Here is a 16,637-nt window from a genome sequence, read left to right as displayed (position 1 = left end):
CGGTGTTTAAATAATCAGTGAATTTGTTTTCCTTAAACTCACAATATAAACAAAATACTTTTTTTTCAGAAGTTAAAAAAGAATGTATCATTCTCAAAACTATGTAATTGTGTTCAGTGAATAACAAAGCATACAACATGATTAAATTCACATCATTTAAAATACAAGGTGTACAACTTTGCTTCCGCCGTTTTCCCCCCAAAATATGACGCTGGAATGAAAAACATTGCTTACCCAGGCATTATTCAGAGTATTGTCCATCGCTGGCCACTACTTTCTCTCATCTTTCGGGCAGCGTACGAATGCCGCGTCTAAAAAATTGTTCATCTTTGGAGGCGATCCACGAATCGATCCACTTTTTGACTTCTTCGTAAGATCGGAAGTGTTGGTCAGCCAGTTCATGAGCCATTGATCTAAACAGGTGATAATCAGAGGGAGCGATGTCTGGAGAATAAGGCGGGTGGGGTAGGACGTCCCATCTTAATGTTTCCAAGTACATTTTCACCACTTTGGCAACGTGGGGTCGTGCGTTGTCATGCTGCTGAATCATACCCATGGCTTTCAGACGTTTTGAAATGGCTTGCTGTGTCACTCCCAATGATCGTGCCAATTCTTCTTGAGTTTGACGCGAGTCTTCACTCAGCAATGTCTCCAATTCTGCATCTTCGAAAACTTTCTGTCTTCCACCACTATGCCGGTCTTCGACGTTAAAGTCACCGTTCTTGAAGCGTTGAAACCACTCACGACAGGTTCTCTCACTTATAGCGTCCTCACCATACGTAGTGGAGAGCATTCCATGAGCCTCAGCCGCAGTTTTCTTCATATTGAAACAAAAAAGTAGAACCTCCCGCAAATGGCGAGAATTTGGCTCGTACACTGACATTTTCAATCGCGAACAACTTCACGATGCACACACCACTCGACTAATGTTTGAATGGGGTTATCTTGACAGAGGTCCAAGCTAACTGCGTGACGTCTGCGATCTGCTTCTTTCGACCGCTACTTCCTGTTGTTGCCACCTGTCGGAAAACGGCGGAAGCAAAGTTGTACACCTTGTATGACCTGATATAGTTATATTCCTTTTTTTCTTAGAGGTCCCGTGGACCGCACGACTGTGTTAGTGCCCGAAATGTTCACGACAGCGGATAAGGGTTAAATAACAACATATTATAACCAGGGTAGCTACTCTGAGACCATGACAAAATTCAAGAATAATTCCCTGTTTTTAATGTGAACAATCTAAAAATTCAAGGGTACAAGCCAATATTTTGTCTTTCAACATTACGTATTACCGCCTCCCACCCCACCCCCCACACACACATATTAACAATATAAAGTGTCTGTGTAATTCCAATGTATCCAACAACTCTAATTCGATTCAATTAACCGGTATGTATACATTTAAAATATTTAATTTAAGCTGCGAAACTTGAAATACATCTACAAACACAAGTCACAAATTTTACGGGATATGCTAATCTACGAAAAATTGTTAATTGTATAAGAATTTCAAACTCAAATATATCTAATCAACTTCGACTTACAATAATCTTCCGTCTGTCAGATAGATCGTTCTGCAAATGACACTAACAAAGTAAACTGACAGAGAATTCTGTTTTATCTTCCACGGAGCTTTCTTTTTCTTCATCGATAAAAATAATACCTACACTGTGAAAAACTTGACTCGGGGCATTTATAAATATGTATAAATTTAATTGGATTTGGATTAATAAAAGTTGCAATTTTTCACATCTACAGATAAAAATTCACACAGAATTCCCGGAGAGTATCCACTCAATACTTTTTGGTACACTCACGGGCACTGCCGGCTTGTAACGATTTCATTGAAAGTCAATATATTCATTACAAGCCGACAGTGTCCGTGACTGTACATATAAATCCTTTCCCTAGTTATAAGCATAAGGACCACTAACGTCGACCAAAGTAGAATTGCAGAAACAAATAAGAGGAGACACTTGGCAGGCAGACTTCTCGCAAGATAATGACGCTTCTTCTCACATAACGAAGTGTGCGTGTGAATTTGGTAGAAGATACAATGACGGTGTGGAACCTGAATCCGTTCCGTTGGCTGAACGCAGTGAGTTTATTTAACAACGACTTTCCTTTGCCTGCCCCATTCATCGCCAGGTGCCACTTTCGGTTTCGCTCAACCTCACTCAGGCTTCAAAGGAACATGTTTATGAGCAGCAATGTCCACAGAGGATAAGATGTAATAATCGCCGGCCTCCGTGGTGAGTGGTCAGCTAAGCGCGCTACGATCCCAGAGGTCTCGGGTTCGAATCCCGGCCTGGGTGTTTTTTGTGAGTGTCCCCTCATCATATTATCACTCATCTTCGCGATTAGCGAAAAGTGGCAGAAATGCAAAGTGAAAAAAAAACAAATTCAATCAACAAAAATAATCCAATCTACGTGACATAACATTGTGCACATAATACAGGGTGATCCCTTTCAGAAAAGTAAACGATCCTATACGTTCCAGCAGGGTGCGAAATCGTTGAAGACTGGTGGGGGAAGAAAATCTTAATCTACAACTATATATATATATATATATATATATATATATATATATATATATATATATATAGAGAGAGAGAGAGAGAGAGAGACAGACACATACATACATAAATTATTATGATATTCATATTTATAATGTTATTAAATATACAAGCCAATTCATTACTAAATATTTTTGAAAAAATTATTATTAAATACACAAAGTAATTAATTAGCTCCATCAGATATGCGTAAAGTAGCAAATTAATTCCTTTATTAACTGGTTAAAGATGTCAATAAATTACGAAATAGTTGTGTTATGTAGAAGCTTTTGTTTAGTTTTTGTATTAATACAAAACTCTTATAATTTATAATTATGTTTGACTTGCATTCTTCTTTTATTTCACGCATATTGTTATTGGTGTAGACAGAGTAATAATCTCTTGAAAAAGAGAGAAAGCCTTCTGTACTCACTATTTTGTGTGTTTTCCAGATTATCCTTAATAAAGTACATAATAATTGCTTATATTTTGTTGTTCCAAGAAAACTCTTCCCCCCTGGAAAATTTTTGGTGGGGCAAAATCCCCCTGCCCCCCCCCCCCTAGGATTTCGCACCCTGCGTTCCAGGGATGTAGCTAGACTGATGTCTTTGGAGAAGCCCAATCTGCATTACATACAGTGTCCGAGAAGTCCCCGTACCCCTACTTGCACGTATCATGTTGCGACTGTCTTAAATTTCCAACTTTAAACTCGCTTTATACTCACAGAGCAATTGGTGACGAACTAACTCAACCTGTTGATTACAAGCCCTAGGACGTTCTTGACATTAGGTATTTATATTAGAAACATTTAGTATGCAGCCATAATTTGAAATTGTTATGGTAACTTGTTGATTTTGTTCGCTCGCAAGTACGTTCTTATAATGTAAATAGACCAAAACATATTTTATAAATGTCATATCTAGGGGTAATATATACTAGCTAAGTCTAGGAGTACGGGGACTTCTCGGACACATTGCATGTACAGTGAGTCTCACGGTAAACTTGGCAGCGGGGCGTTGGCCAGAGTGCCGGGCGTTGGGAGCGCGTCTGCCGGCATTTAGACCCACAAGTTTTACGCTGACTTTGGCACTGGGCGCGCCAATGCTTCAGTATCCAGATAGCCGGTGTCCAGTTTGCACATGTTTGTGCTTTCTACGTTCATTTTCCAGAGAGTTATTCGATATTTTTACTTTGAAATTTAATTTTCATTAAAAATCTCACCCATTCTGCAATGCTTCTCTCACATTTTGATTACACTATGTATCTTTATATTTTCTTTTCATCAACAATGGGACCTTTTCTGCCATTGTTGAACGCAGACGCGCTCCGCTCCGCGGCCAAGTTTACCGTGGGACTCACTGTATATAAACTAAATATGGCTCATTAATTTTGTTTCTATAGTATCATAACAATATCCATCACAAATTATTAACCTCGCACACATACGACTTCTGTATCATTAAGTTTTCATTAATATATTGTGGTATTTTTAATATATATTAAATAATTATTAATTACATTTATATGTAACTTAGTCTATATACTAACAACGTGATTGTTGTAATCTATATGTAAAGTTTTCTTAAAAAATAATTTTGAGTTAAAAAATAAAGTAAAATTCCTCTAAGCCATGGAAAATTTTGGGGGCGCCACGGGAAATCCGAATAAGGGACGCGAACCCAAATTGGATACAGAGTTTTTAGTATAAAAGCAACAGTTTTAAAGTTTTTAGAATCCTTTGCAACAGAATGCATCAAGGAAAGACACGATAGAAGTGCTTTTTGATTGCAAAGATAAATGTTACCCTACTTGCGTGCATGCTTCATCGTAAGCCCGTTTGAAAGAAGAGAGAGAGAATCCCTCCTCCTCCTTCCCTAAGTCAGGTAGGTTAGAGGTACCTGCTGGTCCGGTTGAGCCTGAAAAGAGGAGACCAACAACATTGGGCACGAGCCAAAAGAAATGTTCCGCGGCGACCTTCGACGTGCGGACCCTTCTTTCAACAGAGCGTAGAGTTCCAAGGTCGTGGGAGCAGGTTCCCGGCATCATTCCTCGATTCCCATGCCCCAGCACGCTTCGCATCCACCCACCCTCTCCCCTCACAGTCTGACTCATTCGCGCTGGCAGGTGCCTGCTTTGTGCACGTCCATGACTTTGCTCGCGTCGTTGATCAGGTGAGCAACGTTTTCTCTTTCTGTGGGAAAGGTGGCTGCTTCAGAGTTCCAGCGAACTTACAAGAATGTACTCGCACAGGTATCCATCCATTCGCAGCAGTCAAAATTTAAGAAGAAAGTTAAACAAATAGTTGATAGCCTTTACAAGTACCGTAGTTCACCGCATAATCGTCGCGTCGGATTACGAAACCAACGATAGGGCAGAAACTTCGAAAGATTAAATTCTGTAAGTGCGTACTTCGCAACACTGTAATAAATTTTCTCAAGTATAATATTTTGACTATAATGCACAAATCAATAACATATGTGTTGAGGAAAGGAACTAAACTGCCAGGATTTGAGTTGATTTGCTGTTTTTAGTCCACTTGATGCACAGATAGGATATTGCTCTTAAAATGATGACAATAGAAAGTGCAAAGTGCAAATGGGACTTAGGTCCTGTGATGGACACACAAAAAAATGAAAGTCAAAGAATCGAGTTAGTGTGGCGTTATCTATTCAAATTCATAATTTTGGGTCAAATCCACACTCAAAAATAAATAACAAATAACTCGAACCAACATACCCCTGGCTGCGAATTTTTTTCCCCAGCCATCTTGTGATTTTGGTTTCATTTCTCGCCCTCTGATTGGCTGCTGGAAAGTTACGGTGCTACCTACGAGATGATTATGAGAATATCTTTTTTTTTACTGCCATTATTGCAGTAACCCTAATCACAAATGCATTTATTGCAATTACAATTGCGCTTAGTTCAAATAATGCATATGTGCTTGGGTTAGGAGAGTCAGGTTTAGGGCTCTTAGCAATAATGACAGTAAAAAAAAAGATATCCTCATAATCATCTCGTAGATAGCACCGTAACTTTCCAGCAAACAATCAGACGGCGAAAAAATGAAACCTCATTCACAAGTTTAATTTAAAAAAGAAAAAAGACCTGGCAGGCAGGACAATTTTGAAAGGCACTGCGTAGTTGGGTCTTTCGCTTCCTCGCTGCATTGCAATGCTTGGAAGAGGAAGAGTGACATTTTCCTTCATGTACAAATTTCTGTGACACTCGTCTGGCTAATCAACCATTTAGTAGGTCACTTCCGGTGAAACTAGCATTGCTGCGTTTGAAAATACGGCGTAGTAGGATTCACGTTCACTTGCTGAAACCACTTTTCGGTTTCTGCTCTATATTTGCATCTCGGAATGGTGGAAAATCAAAAGTATTTCGAACACGATTGCTAAAGAATGTGTCCTTGTCTACTGACGCTACAGCTCAGCCCATTACAACTATTTCATAGTCTTTACGTTCCCCAAACTCTCGCGTTCTAGTGTTGGGCGATATATCGTCACGATATTTGGATATATATATCGTGGAGACGATATATCGCCGATATCACGACACGGAAAAAATATCGTAACGTATCATCTGTGACGATATTTTTCTTGATATATCGTGATATCAAATCTCCGATATCGTCCATCCCTACTGTCTTCCTCTTTACCTTTTCCCTTTGCGGTTTCCACCGTGTTTTCAGTGGGCAAACATTTCACATGTTTCATACAGGTTGTGGTTGACGACCTCATCTATTTCTTCATAATACTTTATTCATCATTTGCCACATTCATTCAGTCTATAAATACCTTCTCATCACCTTTCCCCCTCAAATATAGGCTACTGCTGCTATGCTCTAGCTGCTGAAGCTGCCCATTTATCCGACCAGTATGCGCCAAATTCTGGTCAGAATTTCCAAAACAACTGGTGCTTGTGTACACTAACATATATTTTAGTCTTGCTTTCTCCGATGTTATTAAAAGATTCTCTGCTGGCTACCATTCTCAGTTGCTTAATTTTGATTCTTGCTACATTTCCACTGTTCAATTTTGCACCTAAATGTATTCGGCGGTTTCCAAAGGACAGGTCGTATCCACGAAGGGATAAATAAGGCACGCGGTGTTCTATACAAAGCTCCTTTTTTATCGCCTGTCTGGCAAGTTCTGTGCTGCTAACGGTAAAAACGGAAGAATGACATCACCAGTCATTCAACTGAAACTCCGGGCGGTGATTTGTCGCCGAAGTGTCTGCTTCCATAGAAACAAATTACCTGTAATTGGTAGGTGATGTCATCCCCCCTCTCTACATCTCTAATTGTGTTTGTTGGCATCGGCCACAACAAAACGTAAAGAACATCCCAACATTACAACCAACTACAACACAAAATATGAATATAGTTATGTGTTTGTACAAGTTAATTTGTTCGATTAACGGTAACTAAGTCTAGTTATAGTCCACGCGTTTACTTCGTTAACGTCGAAGAACTAAAGAAACCCGCTGCCACAAACGTGGGTGGGGATAAATAGCGGGCAAGTTGTTTTCGTCCAATGACACTCAACCTTCAGCCAATGGGCGCAGCTGTCATTCTGCTCGTCTATTCCACGTGGAGTCTCAATCACATGACTGCGGATACGCTGTTGCCATACTTTGCAACTTCAATACGGATACCGTGGAAAGGTGCTTGAGCGCGGAGGGACAAGGTGGCGTAGAGTAGATGTGTGGCAACACTGTGCATTAAATTTGATTGTTGCAGCTGGTGGGCGCGCTCCGTCGACTTCAAAGCCAGCCGGTCGTTAACGTAGCTAGCGCGTCGACTATACTTTTTCTATTAACGGTAACTGTAAATCGTTATTTTTTTTGCAATAACGGTAAATGTAACCAGTTTATGCTAAACTGGAAAGCTTCTGGTTATCATAATGCACTTGTTTGTAATCAGTATAAGGCCCTCCGTAACTTTTGTGTTATAACTTATTTTTTATTCTGATGAAAATCAACCGAAATAGACGAACTTGAAAAGGCATATTTTGACACATTTTACTAATTTTCTTTTACAACATGTTTCTTCAATATTCTCGTAATAAGACATATTTCTGTCTATAGTTTCGTAATTTCCCTGCATATAATCGGCTATTTTATAATTTACTCTTCATACTTTTAGCGCAACGGTTAGTTTATATTATCGATGGCAGGATACGGAAATTAAAAGCAGATGTCGCTTTTTATTACCAACTAATATACAGAACAATAATACCCCATTTTTTATTTTTTTTTATTTATCCCACCGACAACTGATAACAGTGTGAACATTATTGAGGAAAAACGTTCTCCGTCATTGTTGTGTGGGCACGAGAGCTACCCGACAGGAAGTAAACAAGTTTCAATTGTTCTATTTTTTAATCTTATTTCACTTCTCACAACAATCAGTCAAAAGTGAAAGTAACATTCTGTACATTACAGCCCCTACTCTATTGTTAATCAGTTACGGGAGTTTCAAGATCACGCATCACTGTGTAACAGTGCGAGTGAATAGAATGCCACAAACAGGAACTTCTGTGGCAAGTGCAGTGTAAGTCTGACTTCATTTAATACCCCCCTCACTCCACTCCGTAATCCCTGGAAGATACTGACTTCCCATATAATGAGAAATTCGAAAGTACTCTTGTGCATATTTTTGGATTTACTGGGAATATTTCTGCATTTCTCTGACAGAATTACATACATATTTTGCAGTTATATAGGACATAAAGTTCCGGGCCCTAGTAATCAGTAAGGCCCACATTTTTGTGTAGCTAAAACATGCGAAGTATGTATAATCACTGCAATAAATACAGGGTCATCGAGAATGATTGCCGGGATTTTAAACTGTTGACGTTTTAAAATGTTCAGAAAAGTTTAGTTTCGTGTGACCTTCTGTGACCGTGAGGCTTAAAACGGCGCATGCGCGGGAGCACCTTAAAGAGAGGCTCGCTGCAGCAATTGCAACTGTAACTCTGGACACGATTCAGAAGACGTGGAAGGGGATTGAATACCGTCTAGACATCAAATGGCGCCCATATCGAAGTATACTAAGATAAGTGTATAACTTTAAACTTTGCTGAACATTTTAAGACGCCACACGTGTATATCCATTAAATAGTTCTTTTATAATAACAGTTTAAAATCCCGACAATCATTCTCGATGACCCTGTATATATATAAAAAGTAATTTTTCGTGGTCCTCGATAGTTTCCTTCATTCCTGTGGTATTTTAAAATTTCAGGTGCATTTCTCATAAATTCCGTCATGTGGGTCATTTGTTCGAAGTCTTGACTTCTGCTTTTCACGGATTTAAACAATATTCAGTGAAAGTAAGGACAGACAGGGTCTGTCAGATAAAAATTACCAAAGTTTCAGAAATCTCATATTTTGAATCTTTGCCCTACTACACATGAAAACTAGAGAAATGGCGCAAGTACCGATTTTTGTGTAAAATATGTACACTAAACGAAAAAGATGAGCAAAATATGTGACATGAAATTCACGTACATCGTTCCTATAGTGTTTGGCTAATTGATTTGGTTTAAGTTACTTCGCTTTTCTGCCACTTTTGGGTAATCGCGAAGATGAGGATGAAATGGTGGGTGAGAAAATGAAATTGATGAAAACACACTCAGGACGGGGCGTGTAAGTGGCTGACACTTTCTGCAGACACTCAATTGTCAAACTTTCTTCCACACTGTACACCCTGACTGTGTTCGTGCAGACTATCGAGGCTCTGGCGTCTGGACACACAGACAGTCTAATCCTTTGTGGTTTCTTGTGTTCTTCCAGTGCGTGTTTGTCCCTCTAATCATCGCGATTACCCGAAAGTGAAAGACATGCGAAGTAAAATAAAACAAATCGATCAACATTGGCAGAATACAACACAAAACCCACAGAGGATTTTACACTGTTTTGAGTCGAGACGCCAGAGCCTCGCTAGTCTGCACGTGCAAGAGGGTTTCCATTAGAGTGCCTCACGAACAAAGGGTCACCCTTTTCACCCCTCATAACAGTATAATTCGCCTGCACTTGCCATTTTCACTTAGCTACATACAGAAATTATGTCATCAAATCATTCAGAACCTGTGGCATATACGAGGGCTGATCAACAAAGAGTGACACTGATATTTCTTGCACAGCGTTCTCTAACGTTACATGTTTGTAATGTGCATATTGGACAAGAGTGGCGTTTCATACATAATACGCAGAGATGGCAGCACCATCGGATCCTTTGTTTGGCAGCATTGCTCTTTGTTCTAGGCACTGCGTGCATTTCGCATAATTAATACACAATGGAGGTGAGACGCAGTACGCAATCAAGTGGACACATGTCGTGAGGTGCTACGTCTCTTTGGTGATGGAGGTGAGGCTTTTTGGAATCATTTATCACCTCGCCGGTGATGAGTCGTGGGTGCACCACTACGACCTAGAAACAAGCCAGCACAGAATGGAAATCGCCAGGGTATCCCTACCCAACACCGAAAAAGGTGAAAGTTGTTCCATCTGCATTAACTGGTGATCACTATCTTTGACTGTAAGAAATGGTGTACCCGCACGCAGTGTACCGTTACAGTAGAATACCACACGTCAGTGTTGGCGACACTGAGAAGGGACATTGGAAAGAAACGACCACAACTTCATCGGAATGGGTGGTGACTTCATCATGTCAAATCAAGTCATGGCATACGTATTTGGCGAAATTCAACATTGCCTGTGTACCACATCCACCTTATTCCAAGCGTAGGCTCAAGTTAAAGCTACTGGGCAAACGTTTTGCGGACTCTCAAGCAGTGCTGAAGAAATGCGAGGCGATTATCAAGGATCTCACAAAGAATGGCTTACATCATGCGTTTGCGAATTATCAGAAACGTTGTCATAAGTGTATTCAAATCAGGGGGAGGACTACTTGGAAAAATATCCTTCCACCAGAGTAATACACATCTGTACAAAAAAAGTCACTATTTGTTGACCAGCCCTCGTATTAATATTGGATGTTCATAAAAAAAAAAAGGTCGTGAATTGTTGTCAGTGAATTAGCACATGTAGCACTGATTAAAGAGAACCACGATTCCGTATTTTTTTTCTTCAAATACACGCGTGCATTTTCGACTGTACTTAAATAAATGTGAAACCACCTCTACTAAAGTGGATTCGTCTCTCTACCCTCTCCCGTTGGAGTGTGATTTATAGGATTTGGGGGCTCCGGGAGACGAAAGAGGAGAGGGAACGGAAGGAAATGCCCCGCTACAAATATTCCCGTCACGCGCCCAGCTTCCTGCCCCAATGCAGCACGCACCTCGCTCCGCACGAAGACCCAATCTCTCGCAGCATCATTAACACACGGCCCGCGAGGAGGCTGGCTCCGAATTACAAATTCTCAATTTGCCTGCCAAGACGACAGCAAAATGAACCGAAGCATCTTCAATGCAGTGGCGGATCCACAAATGACACTTGGGAGGGGGGGGGGATGTTAGACTCGCCGAACCTGAACCTGCATTTCCATCGTTAGTGATTCAACCGCACGCCCAATCGAGACGTGGCGAGCCATGCTGTCAGACATTTTGTTTAACTAAACCAAATTTACTTTACTCTACTCTGTGACGTCTTCAGACATAACAAGTGACCATCCACCCGATTATTTGCTGACAGATCATACATTTTATTTACAGTAATTGCTAACTCAATCCACTATGAACTTATTTCGTACCGTCGCTATTAACCGGATATGCAGAAAAGAGACGTAAAATAATAATAAAAACTTATAAGTAGAATATAGGCTTACACTCAAAGGAGTAGAAATAGGAATGAACAGCAATAAAATATAATGTCTAATATCTTCAAACATCCGTGATATTGTTATTTTTCATCGATTTTCCCTTTTTCCTTGTAAAAGAGGGGAATATCCCTCCGTGTGGCAACATTGAATCAGGCGATGTAAAAACCCGCATGAGTTAGTTATCGCTATCGACGCAAGGGCGCATCCAGTGGCAAAATAGGGGTGACGGCTGCAAGGGAACGCAGATGAGGAAGTACGTTCTGTGAAAATTCTGTTCCACTCGGAAATGCAGGTCAGTTGTGGAGGTGATTAGATCAGCACCATGCTCCGACCGCCTTTATCCAAAGGTACCTATTTCATCAGAGATTGGGTGAACCGCAGAGACGTTCCGTTCAATATTGCCACACGGAGGGATATTCCCCTCTTTTGCAAGGAAAAAGGGAAATTCGATGAAAAATAACACATTGCTTGGAAAATTCATATCTGCAATCAAACCCGAGTCTCCAGCGTCAGTCGCCTGATCGACGGGACCATCGCGGTTTCGTTCAGTCGAGCTGAGCATTCTAACAGTATAGCGAGATTATTTCCGCAGCATCTCTGACTGTTGTGCATTTGGAGCTTTGGAACAAGTCCTAACTCCCGAATCAACAATTGAGACCCTGACGTCACCTCAACCCTATCGATGACCCTCATTGCTCGTTCACTACCCTCTGGAAATATTTTGAAAATAATTTCACTATACCATGATTCTCAACCTTCATGACTGAGCACTGGGAATTTCTTTTTTAAAAGTCGATGTCTCACCCAATCTCAAGAATTTTACTCGTAAATTCCTTTTAATTTTGTGCCATTCTTCAATTTTCGAGTGTAATTGCCATGTTATACAATTTGCATTGGACTCAGTGAAGCCTTCTGAAATTGGTAAACACAACACGAAAACAATTTATCTGCAGTATAGCTTCTAGTAACCTTTTTTCTTAATGAAGTCAATTAATATGTATACTAAAATGACACTCTCGCGGCCAAGTATGATTGATGTCAGGGTCCGGGGATTGAGCAACACTCACTATACCATCAAGTCTTTTATAGCCCCACCAATAACGGAAATTAATGGTTAGCAGTGACTGAAACAGATTTTTCAGGTAATTAACATCTATGATCTCCACCAAAAACATGATATGAAGGAAAGAAAACTAAGGGCCTTGACTGTTTTAGATTACTTAACGCCGCATTTCTTACACTTTCAGACCACACAAATTTCTTTGGACGACACAACACAGGCTCCACGGATTCTCGTTGGCCTGCAACATTGCAATTACCGAGGTGTCTTGGGTTCCTCCAGTGAAGGAAACCAAAAATAAAAAAACAAACGAAAATGACCCCCAAGCTGACGAAAAAGTGCTTCCAACGTTCTACTAGAATACATTACAATCTGATCACTTCTCTGACACCCTCCTGGCTGTTGTTGTCGGTAGAAACAAAGCAACAAAAGTTGCATATGTTATCGCTAGTCAACAAACTCGCTTGGTATTTCAGGTTATCACAGGAAGGAAGGATTACGATAAGACGCGAAAAGCAATTGCGACATTGGCTTTCATGATATTTCGGTCATTATATTAGCAGATTTGCTTCACTTATCAATACTAATGTGACAGTCAGATTTACCGTCATTATTATTATTATCATTATTATTCATGTATGTAGCGGTAAAAAGACGTGTTGATTCAAAGTGTTGAGTGTTTTAATTTGTAAGATTACATATTTGATTTTTGCCAAGCCGACGGGAGGAACGAGACGTTCGCGTGTGTTAAGGGCGAGCACCTGAAGGGTCACGCTATGCGTCTAAAGCTTAGGAAATTCGACCGTAATGTAAAAAAAAAAAAAAAGGTAAAGGTAAAGTGTTCCCCTGTGCATAGCACCACGCCATGAAGGCGTATAGGGGGTGTGGGGGTAACGCCCCACACTTTCTTGATCCGGTCGTGAGTGGGGGTGATGTGATCAGCATCACGCCCCTGACCGCCTTTACCCCCCAGGGTTTCCCCCAGGTACCCATGTTATTCGACGCTGGGTGGGCGCCGGAGCCGCTTCCATCGTTAGAAAAGTTCCCGGATTTGAACCGGCCGGGGATCGAACCCGGGACCTTTAGCATGGTAGTCAGACGCGTTACCGACTGAGCCACCGCGACCGTAATGACAAACATTTAAATATCTCGGTTTCCAACGGTCAGATTCATGTGAAACTTATACCAGCGCAGCGGCATGTGTGCAAGGACGGATGTGTGGAGTTTCGTCACGATCAAGCGACAATTACGGACGCCAGATCAAATCGGTTCTAATTGATCAGTTTGTGGACAGCGATTGCAATTGAGCTATGGGCGACAGCCAGGCGGAAGCTTAATCCGCACAGGTAAACTTCGGACACGGTCCGTCCTAGTTTGGAGACAATAGAGCGTGGTGGAATAACCTCTCCGGAAGCGTCACTCCAACGTGCGCCTAGCGACCTTTTTCAAAATCCAAATAAAACGAAGGACATGGTTTTTCGTTACACAGTCTTACCGCGATCCTTGTAGCGAGAGCAGCTCCGTGCTACCTCTCCATATACAGTTTTGCCGCGATTCTTGGAACGAGAGCACCTTCGTGCTACCTTTCGTGTACAGTGGACTTTGTTGTATTGTGCGAACACCAGTGTGTGTGATAGGCAGTAAGTCTACACGAGTGCGCCTACCTCAACCGCTGGGGGAAGTTGAAGCGAAACCGTGTTTCCGTGATTACCTTACGCCATTTATAATTTTTGAGAAACGAGGAACACCGGAAACTATGGCGGGCTAGATGAAGAAGAGAGATGAGGGCGTTACGTCGATTCGCCCGATGTCAGAAGAAACTACGCCGATGATGCATATCCGCCGCCATGGAGAGAGAGAGAACGTCGAACGCCGCCCTATTGATACGCCGACGATGCCTACCATCCGCCACGTTGACGCCCCGACGACGCCTACCAGCCGCGACAGAGAGACGTAGAGAGAGATGTTGACGCCCCGACGACGCCTACCATCCGCCACGTTGACGCCCCGACGACGCCTACCAGCCGCGACAGAGAGACGTAGAGAGAGATGTTGACGCCCCGACGACGCCTACCAGCCGCGACAGAGACGTAGAGAGATATGTTGACGCCCCGACGACGCCTGCCATCCGCCACGTTGACGCCCCGACGACGCCTACCAGCCGCGACAGAGACACGTAGAGAGAGATGTTGACGCCCCGACGACGCCTACCAGCCGCGACAGAGAGACGTAGAGAGAGATGTTGACGCCCCGACGACGCCGACGACGCCTACAACGACCGCTCGGATGCGACGTCCGAACCGCGCCATACCACGGAGATCCACCGATCCCGAGAGGAAGAGGAGCCGGGGAACTAGGTGTTTGAACCCTTTTTGCATCTTCATCGTCACGACCAAGGAAACCTTTCGCGTGGATACTATGTGTTTTTAATCGCCCATAAAGACGCCAGGATGCACCCCGGAAGCTGAGAGATGGTAAAGTATTCATCTGTGTGAACCTTAACACGTGACGGCCCGATTGATTTAGAGAACGCCCCTGAAATTCGTCGACATTTTGAAAACGCCCACTCAACTCGAACTTCATACCAAACTCCCGTCGCGCTTGTCATTTGTAATCTATTCGTCTCAGGTCAATTTTTCTTATTCCTTGTGATATTTTTTTATGATCTTAAATTCATTGTTGTTTGTGCTCCTTTGTATTTGTTTAAAGTGCGTACTATTAGAGTAAAGCGCCGCCCGCTTAATTGCATATTCTACTTGAGGTTTGTTCATTTTTATGTGTCAGCGCTGTGTCGCTGCTAGCTATGTCCGGTCGCATATGTGATTATTTGTTAAAGTATTTGCCTGGTAATGTGAATTGCTCGTCGCGGCGAAGTGTTTAAGTCCCGCCTGCTAGAGAGTATATGTTTGCGCCACTCAACGGAGGTTATTTGTTATGTTTGGAACCACGTGAGGTCTTGTAAAAGGAAAACGTCCGCCCACGTGAATGTAATTGCCGTTGAGACGCCTTTGTTTATACTGGTCAAGTAACGTATGGTCACCGCGCCGACTAGTTTCTTTTTTAAAAACAAAAGGTGAACTTAAGTAAGGGCTGGCTAGGATTTAAGTAGCACTGGAGCAAAATCACAAATGACCTGATTAGACAAAAAGTAAGATAAAATTAATTGAGAATGCAATAATTAGGGCTTGTCGTCATAAAACCTGTACATGTCATGTATAATTTCTTGTGTCGATGACCCCATGAGGATTGAATCTGAGAGAGAATGTGAGAGTGCAAGTGTGGGGACCTGTAATAATTCCATTTTTGTTGGTTATGAATAGAATATACTTTTTATTTTCATGTTAATTTTGGGCTATATCATTTTCGTATACATGTCGCTACCCGTGATTTTCAGGTATGCAGCTAGCCGCTTCCCGGCTACAGGTAAAGAGGTGGTAATTTGAAAGTACATATGTCTTTGTTTTTATTCGATATGGCTTATTACTATGCACTGTTGGTCACCGGTTCCTACACACGAACTTAACCTGGACCGTAACGCTATTTCGCTTGCCCGAGGGAGATTTTGCCGCCTCTATCTAGGTAGTGGTAGCATTTGTTTTCCCGGGCAAGGGAGGGCGTAACATACACTAACAGCAAGAAAGATTTATATAATAGCATTAAGAAAAAAACGACCCACACGGCGGAAAATATGAGTTTTCGTTTTTAAGTGTACTTTATGATAGGCTAATGGGGACTGGGCCTACAGTTCATAATGGTATTCAAACCACTATGTGCCTCCACCGGCCCTTCATTACAAGGCGGCGACGCTATCGGGAGTCCCTTGGCGGAAACGGATAGCCGTAAAAACTACTTTCTTATTTGCATTAACTAAGGGACATCCACACCGACAAAAGATGATTAGAAAAACTTGATGAGATGACCATCACAAATACACAATGCTGAGGATTATATTGGATGTGGATCCAGGCGCCTGGATATCTGCGCTCTCGGAAAATAGCGAACTACAGATTATCCCTTCCGTCCCTTTCAGCCCAACCCCGTGACACTTCCAGACGAAAGCTTCAGATACGGTGATGGATCATCCTAGGTTGAAGAGAGATTGACATTTGAGTGCCCTTCGAGAATATTACACGTTACGCCTCGACTAAAGTCACATGTGTCAGAACAGGGGAAAGATTCAGTTACTAGTGCACTTTTGTGTTAATTTTAATAGTTCGTTTTATGGCGGTAGCTA

The 16,637-nt window shown here is 41.9% G+C and overlaps 1 protein-coding gene across 7 annotated transcripts in view; it reads right to left on the bottom strand.

Annotated features, from left to right (window-relative positions):
• The window catches only part of Lrch (Leucine-rich-repeats and calponin homology domain protein), a 238,387-nt gene that overhangs the window by 155,477 nt on the left and 66,273 nt on the right, over positions 1–16,637 (bottom strand). The window lies entirely within an intron of this gene.

The sequence above is a fragment of the Lepisma saccharinum genome, chromosome 3, assembly GCF_977018435.1.
Source record: "Lepisma saccharinum chromosome 3, izLepSacc3.1, whole genome shotgun sequence".
Taxonomy (NCBI): Eukaryota; Metazoa; Arthropoda; class Insecta; order Zygentoma; family Lepismatidae; genus Lepisma; species Lepisma saccharinum.
Note: the sequence above shows the minus strand (reverse complement) of the source record. Positions and strands in the feature narration are given on the sequence as shown.